The sequence below is a fragment of the Crotalus tigris genome, unplaced genomic scaffold (genome assembly GCF_016545835.1).
Source record: "Crotalus tigris isolate CLP2741 ecotype Arizona unplaced genomic scaffold, ASM1654583v1 scf7180000017576.4783729, whole genome shotgun sequence".
NCBI classification, from domain to species: domain Eukaryota; kingdom Metazoa; phylum Chordata; class Lepidosauria; order Squamata; family Viperidae; genus Crotalus; species Crotalus tigris.
The window spans coordinates 3,788,504-3,800,927 of record NW_024096487.1 but is presented as its reverse complement, the minus strand read 5'-3'; the positions used below and the strand labels follow the sequence as shown (position 1 = coordinate 3,800,927).

The 12,424-nt window shown below is 39.9% G+C and overlaps 1 protein-coding gene across 1 annotated transcript in view; it reads left to right on the top strand.

Annotated features, from left to right (window-relative positions):
• Nucleotides 1–6,438: 6,438 nt before the first annotated feature.
• The window catches only part of TSPAN18 (tetraspanin 18), a 215,645-nt gene continuing 209,659 nt past the window's right edge, over nt 6,439–12,424 (top strand). Inside the window, exon 1 of the mRNA XM_039358972.1 lies at nt 6,439–6,673. The gene's annotated coding sequence lies outside the window, so the exon portion shown is untranslated. The remainder of the gene's footprint in view (nt 6,674–12,424) is intronic.

Here is a 12,424-nt window from a genome sequence, read left to right as displayed (position 1 = left end):
ACCCCTGGGCTGGTGCCTTAACTACTTACCTTAACCTCCTCTTTCATATCTTTATTAAATACTTATTTTTATAAAGAAGAAAATACTAAGAAATCTGATGATAAGAAATCATTCATTCATTCATTATTAATTAAATCCTTTGAAACTCTTATTTCACAGTGGCACAGTTTAACTGATTAGTTTCTGTATTTTCAGATGTGAAGCATAATATTAAAGAATTCCTGAAACAAGAGATAATATTGAGACATTTGACTGAATTTGAAATCTTATAGCATATAACTCAGAACATTTACTGGGCCTCAGTTACAGATTGCTGGTGAAGTATGACTCAGAATAGAAACAAGTCAAAGATTGTATAATTAAATGGACGCAGAACTCAAATGAAATAATACAATTTTAATGGAAGAAGAATATTTGATTTGCTCTGAATATGTATTATCTTTGGTATATCACTTCAATTTGATTATTAAATGGACAATTTGTTTTTTTAAAAAATTGGCAGAATAAACTGAGCTGGTTGGAACTTTTTTATATATATTTGGTAGCAATGCCATAAAGCCCAAGAATTCATGAAAATGATTCATATTAGAATGAAACAAATCTCATAAACTGAATTTCCATTCAAACCTAAGATATTAAACTTTACCAAACCATATTCCATAAGAATATATTTAGTTAGCTACATATAACTGCTGTAATGATATTATAGGCTTCTTAGCAGAAAAGTGATAGAACCATTAAACAGAAGGATGGCTGTAAAATATGTTTTATGTCTACAATAATTTTAAAAACAAATCTGACATAGATTTTAAATTCAAACTGGAAGCCATTCTTAGATTTAACACATGATTTGGCACCTTGAGCAAAATGTGGGTTTATAAATATAAAGTCTTTGGCATACATATTGGATTTATTTCAGCATATATAATTCCATTTAATGATTTATATTATATTGCCCATGGTTCCTGATACCTCACTTTAACTCTAGTTTAATGATTCTTGGTATTTTAACATGAGAGATGAAATGTAATATATTTAATATTTGCAAATAATTAAGGATAGATTAGAAAGCTTAACCTCCATGACGTTTTAAAAATCCGGGGCTATTTATTTGTATTATAGTCTTTCAGGTTTTTTTCTATTTCTCTTTTGTGTTTGTTTTTATATTTTCTTTACAATGTCTGATAAAAAAATTGAAGAGACTGCACCCCTGTCTCAGAACTAGGTTTAACATGACAGATAATGAAATCAGTTGTTTGAATCAAAAGACATCTAAACAAGGATACCTGATTCTACAAAACCTTTTTTCATTTCAACATAATTACTGTATGGTATGCTTTAGTCCAGACATGTCAAACTCATGACGTCACGTGATGTCGCGCAACGTATTGCTGGCAATGGGGTGACGTGGCTTCTGCATGACATGTCTGGCCCGCAAGCTGGCAGTTTGACACCCCTGCTTTAGTCTAATGGCAATTAATCCTTTGACAGGGATATATTACATGGAGGAGTATTAATTTAAGTCTATTGATGAAGTTAAAGCTGACTCTCCTTAGAATGCTGGCTAAGTCAATCCTAGCAGCCAAAATCCTTCTGAATTGCAAATGTGGGTCCTATCACTAGGACAACTTTTAGATTGCTAAGTCTTCACTCAACACTCTTGCACTAGCTAGTGACTTTGTTTTTTTGAAGCAGAGTCAACATGTTAACTGCTTTAATGTACTCTGAATCTAATACATTAAAAACAGGAAACAGACTTTAAATCTGCCAATGGTTGGTGGAAAATTAGTAGTTATTTATAATTTTCAAGTTATTTCAGAAAAGTGACAGAAGGGAGTGGGATAAAGAAAAATGGTTCCTGGAAAATACCAAAATACTATTAGCACATTGTGTGTGATTTTTTTGGATGTTGATGATACCTCAGAGAGATGCTGAGCAGAATGGGATTTTGGACTGGTATTAAAAACAATCTGTCTAGCAAGGAATAGCCCAGAAATCTCCACTTAATTTCCTGGTAAACCAACCATTAACATCTTGTACTATAGAACCAAAGGAGGAAGCAGATCTGTAAAATGGAAAGTCTAATTTTGGAGGAATAAGAAATTGAATTCCTTCCCATATACAGATTTTATATGTCTTATATATATGAGTAATCAAGGAAAAATAAAAGCCAGTCAACTGTACTAAAATACACAGTATTTTATTTCCCTTTTCTGTAATGTGGTTTAGTTAGTTAATATTCTGCAGATATATTGACACTTATAGCCTATAAATGGAGACAAGAAGATGTGGGCAAGGATGTATAGGAGGGTGAAGTCAAATTCAGTTATCTCTTTTATGTTGAATAGGGAAGATTACAGGTAGCTACACTTCTGTCTGTCTTTGTTTGAATGGGAGTTGAAGCTTTGCATGATTAAGAATCCTGATAAATTTAATCAAGCATGTAATCAAGCAAACATGAATCAAAGCTCCCTGCAGGTTCTCACGCACAACACCTTGAGAGGCATCAAAAATAATAATAATAGGGATGACAGATACTGGAAACTGGAGCTGTGTTGCTTTTATGTTTCTAGGGAAAGGTTTGGTTTACAATTTGATACGGAGCAAGAAGAATAATCGCATCACAAAATGTGATACCATTCAGTGCTTTAAATCACACCTTCTGGCTTGGATGAGAACTATACCATGTGAAACACCATTAGAATGCAATAAAAAAAAACAAAAACCCATAAACCTCTTTCAATAGGAAGGATAACTTCTGGGAAACTGAGGGCAGATTTAAACACACTACAAAATAAGTTCTGAAGTTCCTTCAAGTGTCCCATTAGCTTTATATGATCATAGTATTCCCGTCTGACCTTACAGTCTCTGCCAGCTGCAGCAATTTGTGGTCACTGACTAATCTACAATTTATAACTCTGTTTCAGCACCTTTGTTTCCTCCCCTCCCACTTTCCACACTATTTAGCATAGTGATTGATAATACACATAGACATAGATTTTTATGGGAAGCCAAACATTATTGTCCATTCCTGTAAGCTGAGTAGAAAATAATGCAGGGAATCTGGAAATTCAGTAGTTTGCTTATTACTCAACATGATTTGTGTGATGGCTGGGTGTGTACTGGTATCTTATGATTAAGCACAGGTTAATGTTATCTCTTCCCCTGTACCCACTCCATTTTAATTTTACCTGAATGTCAGATCAAACTTGAAAAGTGGTGTTTTGTACTATCCCTGGCTGTCAGGTATCTCTAATTTGAAGTTAAATTTTGAGTTGCCCTTTGGCCCTTGTTATTCTTGTATTCTGATTCACACCATATGTTCAGGTTTTTATACCATGTTAGCCTCTTTTTAGATCATTGCAAAGTATTCAGTTCTTCTGATGAACAAGTCTTTCTTTTCAGGCAAAACCTGTTATCTTCACTTGAGCATTTAAGAGTTTCCAAATTGAAAGGTAATTTCATGATAGGTTTTCAGATATAGTTATGGAACAAAATGCCTATAAGCCCAGAAATCGATTTCTGGAAGAGAAGAAAAAGCTATCTATATCATCTATATCTATATCTATATCTATATCTATATCTATATCTATATCTATATCTATATCTATCTATCTATCTATCTATCTATCTATCTATCTATCTATCTATCTATCTATATCATGTATATATATATGTATAACATCTATCTATCTATCTATCTATCTATCTATCTATCTATCTATCTATCTATCTATTAAAAATGTTTTCCCCATCTTTTCATCTGTATTATAATGGATGCCTTGTGCTCATCAGATTGGAGAACTTGTGGTAGTTGACTAATGTTAGTACTGCAGTGCTTGCCACAAAAGGTTCAAAGGGGATCTATTAAACGAATTCATTAAAAAAAACAATTTACAGCACAATCTTAAGTACGTCTATTGAGAGACAGCTTCTGTTCTCAAGTACCACTTGGACGAGTCCTTGATATTATACAGCATTATTTTAATAGCTCCAACTCTCCTATGTATAGAAGATGCAATCAGGAGCTGAAGAATGTGAGGTGATCTTAAAACATCTAAGATTTTACTAGGTTTCCTCCCCAAAAATTTTTTTAAAAATGGGCTGTTTTCTTCATACTGTTGTCAGTATTAACAGTATTAATGGACCAGAATTTTTGTTGCAGTTGTTCATATTTGAACAGATGGCATATTTGGTAATCCCAGTGCCATAGCTATGTCACAATCTCATACTTCTGCCCTGCCAGGTTTGCCTCTGCTTAACTACCCCCTCCAGTCTATCGCCCATCTTTTGGCCACCTTGCCCTCCACCACCCTGGTACCCTTTATTCCCCCTCCGCACATCCCCCAGCTGATCTCTGCTGTCTTCTTCTTTCCACTGATGATGAGGGGCACTGACCAAGATAGCTGCTGTGTCTTGCATCCTAAAGCCTTGTGAGGTCTCATTAAAAACTTGCAAGGCTTCAGGGAGACCACACAAAGGCCTTGCATACAGGCAGCAATGCTTGAGGTAGGCATGCCTCCCAAGCAGCAGAAGGAAGAAGATGGGGGGGGGGGGAGAAATTTCAGGGTAGCCTAAAGAGCAGAGATAGGAGGAAGATGGTTTGTAAGGGGAGCTGAAGTGTACCCTGCAGTTGTAAATGTGGGCAACTGGACAAGAGCCCAAATTTTTATCACATGAATGTGGGAGTGCGGTAATAACCATAATTTTGAGAACTCATCATAACTGCCATTTGTTATGCACAATTGTAATTTTTCATGGTCGCTGTGCAAATGGTTGCTAAGTGATGATTACCTGTAGATAGATCAACCAAAAGATAATAGAAAACAGCAGCATTTACCTGCCACTATTCAAGCAACTCGAAGTGGCTTAAAATATACAATTTAGAAAATGATTCATAATCAATGCAATCATTACCACAGAAAAGCATTACTATTTTAAAAATCCATGAACACTGAAAAGATAACAGGGTGAGGGCGTACTTCGGGAGGGGGGGGAATGCTACTCCGTTGAGTAGGGATGTTCCTGAGAAGCTTATTCCTCAAGACCCAGCTCTTGATTTACCATGGAGTGAGTACTCAAAGCATTCTCTTCCTTTTAGAGTATGTAGGTGAGCAGATTCTGCCTGGAAGGGATGATCCTGAAGGCAAGAAAGATCCAAACTGCATAGGGTTTATAGGTAATCACTAGCACCTTGAAGTGGACCCAGAAGCCAATGAAGATCTATGCAGATTCCGAGGAGAGAGACAGAAAGACATCACTCTTAATGGAGATGTTATATCCAGCATTTCTGCAACATGTGGGAAGCCCTATTCTGCTAAACCTCTACTGCCTATCAGCAGCTGCATCCAGTGACAATGGTAGTTTCTCCAGAGCCAGGAGAAAGGAGAGGGGCAAAGCAAGACTTAGATGGTTTCTAAGGCATCTGCAAGGAGAACCCCAGATAAAGCAATCTGCAAAATAATTGAGACTTGAGTCACGGCCTTCAACATCAGGAAAGGGCATCGATAGACCTGCTGAAGCTGGCCAAAGGCACCTTTGGATACCATTTCTATCTGCCATCCCACAGGCATAGCAAATCCCAGAAGAATTCCCAGACTCCTTAAAAAAAAGGACTCCATCTTAATGAAGAGTCTTGCTATTTCCAAGATTCTGCATTAACACCCAGACTAGCTTTAAAGACATCTCACTGCAATTCACGTAGCTCTTGATACCCAGATCTTATCCAACTGAGTAGGGTTTGACAGTCCCTGTCAAACTGTGTTCTCATATAGGCTGTGCACACACCTGCACTTTAATAATTGTCTGTTTCAACAATCGTATCTAACTGGCAGTCCATATAGCAGCCTTGAAAATTGTTGCACTGTCTTTAAAGCCCTAAGAATTGGTGCGGATAGCAACCTACATTTCATATCAACTTGTATTCGTTTCTTTCTCCTCTATCCCGTCTGAGTTTTCCATCGCTCAACTACCCTGGATGTTTAACCTTCTCTTTCACCGTCTTTATTTTTAATGTTACCCCAAATGATAAGAAAGTTCAATCCCATAGGTTCTCCTTTCCCTAATTGCCACTCCATTCATCTTCTAAGACAAGGGCGAAAAGTTTCCTGAGGGAGATCCTCGAAGTCAAGAGCCGGAAAAGGTAGAAACTCGCGCGGGAGGGGGGGGGAGGACGAGAGAGAGAGAGAGAGAGAGAGAGAAAGAGAGGGAGGGAGAGGGAGAGCGCAACTGGCCGATGGGGAAGGAAAGACAAAAAACAGAGAAGGGGCCAACGCAATCAAGAAATAAAAAAGCAGACGCCAAGATGCCAAGCAGGACGCGCCCGCTCTCTTCTGCGCGGGACTGAGAGCCACGAACAATGCAACGAAGGGACGGCGCAAGGGCCCGGGGGGCGGGGCGGGGCGGGGCGGTGGAGCTAGCTGTAGCTGGCGACTCCGGCTCTCTCAGGCTGCTGGGCAAAAGGCTCCGCAGCCCCACAACACCGAGAGGCTGCTGCAGAGAGAGCCTGGGACCGAGCTCCAACTTGAACGCTGGCAGGCAGCCGAGGTCTGCAACGTCGTAGCGGCTTATTCCTTAAAGTTGCCCTAGCCCGCGCCTTGGGGAAAGCTGTGCTAGCGCTGCCTGCGAGTAGGAGATCGTGAAGCGGGCTGGATTGCCTTCCGTTACTCTGAGGGTAAGACAACCTGAGAGAGAGTGTGTGTGTGTGTGTGGGGGGGGTCTTCTCTCTTCTCGATTACTTTGCCCTCGCCGAAACAGCTTCTCGCTACCCGCCCTGCCTCCGCGCAGCGGTCCGGCTGCTGCCCGAGGCGCTGCTTCTCACGTGTTCCAGAGATCGCTAGGTCTCGGTCAGTTCCCCCCCCCCCCGGAAGGCGAATAAAATTAGTGTCCCCCTCGGGGAGCTGCGGCTTCTCCGGGTGTTCTGAACAAGTCCATACTGACAAACGGGTGAGCCCTATCAAGCCGTGAAACCTCCCAGGTGCTTAACGAGAGATCCGGCTCTTCGCTACTCAGCGGCTCCCCAAAGGCGCCACCCAGTCCTCAGCCTGTCGCTAGAGGGATCCCACCGGCTTCCTCCTCCCCTCCGCCGCCTTTTACTAAGTTCCTCGTGATCTTTCCCACTCCCTACCAAGGGTCCGAAAGCGGGAGGGCAGGCGGGCTCTTAATTCTCCTCGAGGTCTTTCACCCCTCTCTATTTTTAAACTCGCGTTTTATGGTCGGAGCTTAAGTCTCGGGAGACTGCCCAGATGTGAAGCTTGGTGTGGACTCCCCCAAACGCTTTATCACGACGCGCCCGTTCAGCTTTCTTCTCTCTTCTTCATCCTGGAGTTGCAAAATCTACCCCGATTCCTTTCTGATGTTTCCTTTTGTAAAAGGAAAAGGTAAATGACAGCCCTCCGCCTTTCTACGCCCCGTCGGTTGTTTTCTTAAGAGCCAACTGAGGCCGAGTTAAATTGGTAGGGCTGTGCTCCATCCTCCACCCTCAGAAGGTTTGGGGCATTTGAAGTCGGTATTATAGCGAGGAAATGGAGGCAAAGAGAAATGTGTTATAATAGGCTCGGTTTTGCTGTTTGTTCTCTTGAAGAGTCCTCCAGATAGTAACCTATGCAGGGCTTCTTCCATTCTATTTCCCCCTTCAAACTTCTGCACATGCTTTGCTTTCAGTTGTGCTTAGATTTGATAATAGAAAAGAAGTGTTTAGAGATTCTGGATTATGCAAATCCAAACTAAATATTTCCTAAATACTATAGTTTTGGGGGATATCCTCCCCTTCTGCTACAGTTCATTTTCATATTCAATTTCCTACCCTTATTCAACAAAGCCTGCATTTTAGCTTCAAAAGTTAATTTAGTAAGCTGTTGCTCTTGTCTTTTTAACTTTTATTATTTCTACTAATGGTAATGGTGGAAGTTTTTCTTCTTCAAATAATTACTTTCTTTTTGCAAATATTCCTATTATTTCATCTATTCTCTAGCTTGGATCTCCATGTTGCTAATAAGCATCACGTGCCAAATGCATGTTTTAACATTTGTTAAAGTTCAAGAAATAACTGTAGTAATCATTCAGTAATATCTTTTTGCATCACCCTCCTGCCCTGCAAAGAGCTAGCAAGCAAGCTGAGTTGAAAATGTGGCGGAGAACAATTGCCTATATATAATGTATTTGTGAGAAGATGACATTTGTGTTGTTTGTAGCTCTCAATCTTGCTTTCTTCCTTTAACTGTTTGTACAGTTCATACTTCCTGAAACCTTCAGTTTTGAAGTAGCCTTTCCCTTTCCCAGCTTGCTGTCCCTCCAGACATTATTGGAGTATAATTCCCAGCAATCTAGCCAATTGCTGTTGGAGGCACCAGAAGGGGAAAGGTTGTTAAATGAGCATGCTTATCTTTGCATTTGTCAGAGTTAATAGAATTGTAGTTCTCAATAATATTGTGAGTGTTATTTCTACAAATGAGTTTAGGAAAAAAGGCAAGGGTTACCCATCTGGAAAATTCTTTATGAGATTAGTTGGACAGTGGAATAATTTATCCTGAAATTTCTACTCTTCTCCTTGAGGCTGTATGATATGCTTTACCTAAGTACTGTTTTTAGGCATGAAGTCAGTGGTGGGATTCAGCCAGTTCGAACAATTCAGCAGAACCAGTAGTTAATTTTTTGTTGTGCAGGCCCAGAATGGACTTCCAGGAACGGCATCCACACAGAAAACTGGTTGTTCAGATATTTAAATCCTACCACTGCATGAAGTATAGGCTAGGCTGCAACCAATTCAAGCTTCAGGACTCAGGCCCTGTGCCATGCTAGATGAACAAAGAAAATTAGCATGAGAGACGGAGATATAGGATTCAATCTGAATTGATCACCAGGAGCAGAGGTTTAGTCTTCATGCTAGATCAGTGGTTCTCAACCTTTCTAATGCCGCGACCCCATAATACTGTTCCCCATGTTGTGGTGACCCCCAACCACTTATAATCACCGGGTGCCAGGGGCGTGGCCAAAGAAAAGGGGGAAAAATGGCGGACAGCCTTGTTTGGCGACCCCCGTGAAATGGTCATTCGACCCCAAATGGGGTCCCGACCCACAGGTTGCGAACCATTGTGCTAGATGGACTACAGCATGAATCCAAAAGATTAGAATCTCTGATCCTGGTGACCAACCCAGATTGGATCCTGCAACATTATCTTGGAATATGCATATCTGCCTTCATTCGTTGGAATATGGTTTAGCAATATGGTGGCTTCTTAAGTATGAAGAAATGTAGGTGGTGTTTGTGTGGGTAAAATATGGACTTGTCCAAAATAATTTAAACCTTATAGGGCAACACTATGTCACATTCCTTATTGTACATGGTCTCTCTGGTCAGGGACTCCCAGTAGAGGACCTTTGCTGATACAGAAAGAACTAAGTAGGGTTAGATCTTGTTACTGCTTGAATAAGAGACATCGGGAGATGCAGGACTTGTAGATTGAATGAGGAATTTGGAAAATACGTCCCATTGCATGTTAGTTGAGCATAAATGATTAGAGATAGGTGGCTCTGTAAATGACCAAGCCTTATGCTATGAAGGACATTATAGATGATGACCAGCATCTTGAATTGTACCTGGACATTGACTGACAGCCATTGCACTCACATAACAGTGATGACATATGGGCATAAGAAGTGTTCATTATTACTTGCACCACTGTATTTTGGACCAGATATAATTTCTAAATAATCTTCAAGGGTAGCGCCATATGGTAGAATACACAAGCACAACCATGGAGCAAAACTGAGCTATGACAAACCTTTCAGAAATGCAAAATTATTTCAAATTGTCAAGTGAATGCTGTGATTGAAGAAACCATTATGTGCTAAGGGATGTTTTTTGTCAAAAACCATAAATGCCATAAATGCTAAAAACATCCTATCACTCTGGGATCATGTTGCAGATGACTGTAAATCCAGATTGGTAGTGGCAACATGACCATTGGAGGGCAACTGTTGGAATTTTGAACTAACTCGTAAGTTTGGGGGGGGTCCATCATAAGTTGAGGACTTCCTGTAAACATGAAAACACTGATTGTGCCTGATGTGGGAGAATTACAAAGACTAATTCTCTCAAGTACAGATGCAAAAGTAACAAACAACCTTTTTGTCTCTGAGAATCAGACATGGCAATGGATGATGAATTTGTATCTCAGAAATCTGTCAATCGATGTACTCATATACATGCATAGCTGCCTCCTCTATCTCTACATGTAGGTAGTTTTCATTTAGTGACTGCCTCAGGTAATCATTTGCAGATACAGCAGCAATGAAAATGTAACTTGCAACCAATGCCATTTATAATCTTTGTAGCATCCCTCTCTGTCACAAAACCATTACAGTTTGTATGGATTGTTTTGTACCTTACCTATTCCACCCTCTCCAAAGAGTAGAGACATTTCTTAAACAAGTAGAGAGATTGCTTAAACAAGTTGTTTTTCCCCAGTTGCAGAGCTCCCTAAAATGTGCTAACTGCATGTTAACAAGGTCTCTGTGACTTAAATTAGTTGATTAGAATCCTCTGTCTCTTTGCAACTCTTTGAAACTGATAACACCCTAATCCAGACATGTTAAAATCGTGACATCACGTGACGTCATGCAACATATCGGCACTGTTTTGCCATTGCCGGCAATAGAGTGGGTACAGCTTCTGCATGATGCGTCTGGTCTGTGGACCTGCAGTTTGACACCCCTGCCCTAATCAGTTTCATATTAAGAGACTTCTTTTACCTCCTAAGCAACAGGCAGGGAAGATGTTAGACAAACATCCTGGCATATTCCTTTCAATTTGTATTCCCCACTGTGTGCCTGTTTACTCTCTGGTAATCTCTTCCTCTCCAATGAATGTAAATGCAAACATTAATTCTCTTTTTTCTAATTATATCAGCATTGAGGTGAACATTCCAAAAGTTTGGAAAGTGGGGAAAAAGGGCTATAAGATTTACCCAGCTTCTTTATGAGCTGGGTTCTGAAATCCTTTGCTACCATTTGAGCTCCATTAGCTGGGTGATGTCCTTCTGACACTAATGCAAAGAAAAGTTGTAAAATTGTAAGCACAATCGCATGATTTTTTACTTAATAATTGCTTCATTTAATACCGAGTTGTTGGTTCCAATTGTGGTTGCTAAACCAGGACTATATAAGTAGATAATTGAAATATCACTAGTTCTACTCGCTGTTGCTTTATACCTGTTTTCTCCGACTAGATTTTAGGAATATGGAGAAGCCCTGCAGTTAATATAAAGCCTAGTGCAGCTTGGGATTTGGTTATCTGAAAAAGCTTCTTTTCTGCCTGGCCAGGAGTTAGAATTGAATGGAGAAGGATTATCAGATGTTTGCTATGCAGCAACTCAAGAGATAGCTTTCTTGAGACACATGCCCCAATAATGGATTTTATTTTGTCTAGGGTTGGCACTGACTCTGTTATTTTGGCATTAATTATAAATATACTTGTTCATCCAGACTTTTTGATTGAATATCTTCTGAGTGTGTCAGCCCGTAATATTATGATGCCAATCTATTTATTTGGTAATTCTTAAAATGGTGTTTGTGTTCTGGTAGCTCACTCTGGAATTACATTCTGTAGAACACTCTTTCCCCAGACATCTGCCAGGCCTTCTAGAAGGCCTCTTCCCATAAGTGTTGGAGTGGGGTGAGCCTGAAACAAAGGTACAGTGTGGATGTGTGGGAGAGTTCTGCTCTGGGTGCCACGAGTTTTTAATAGATTTTTTATTAGATTTTTATTCTGAAGGTTTGTGGGCTTCTGTTGTTTTTGCTGCTTGTGTGCTGCCCAGGATTGTTGTTTCAATATAGGTAGATATATAAGTCTTAATGAATAAATCAAAGCAACTAGATAACTAGTTTTTTCGATCTAAGTATCTATGAAAGAATAGATGAATGCATGAATGGTTTGGCAATGGAAGGAAAGCCTGTAATGAAGAGTTGAGTCACTTCGCATGCATCTTCTCCTATTACCCATCTGCCAATCATTTTGCTTGGGAAAAGTGTAGACAATTTCCATAAATCATGCTGTTCCCAGTGTAGCCGGTACACTAGGATATATAGGAGACTTTCAGGGACTGTGAGCCACTCCTGGTTACCTGTATGTGATTTATACAATGAGCATAAAGTCCACACTTCAAATGGATGAATTCACCATGTTCCTGAACATCAGATGAATTCAGATCCAGTCTTGAAATGAAACTATTCTATGTTGCTGAGATCCTTTTGAACAATGGCACTTAATGAAAATTTAAATGTTTTAGAAGAGCTAGCTAGGGCAGAAAAAACAATTTCAGACAATGAAAATCTTTCAACATAGGCACAATTAAATTTACCAGCACAAGACTCCCATCCCTCACTTGTTGAATCCTGGTGTGTTTTAACAGTCAAATGTAACTTT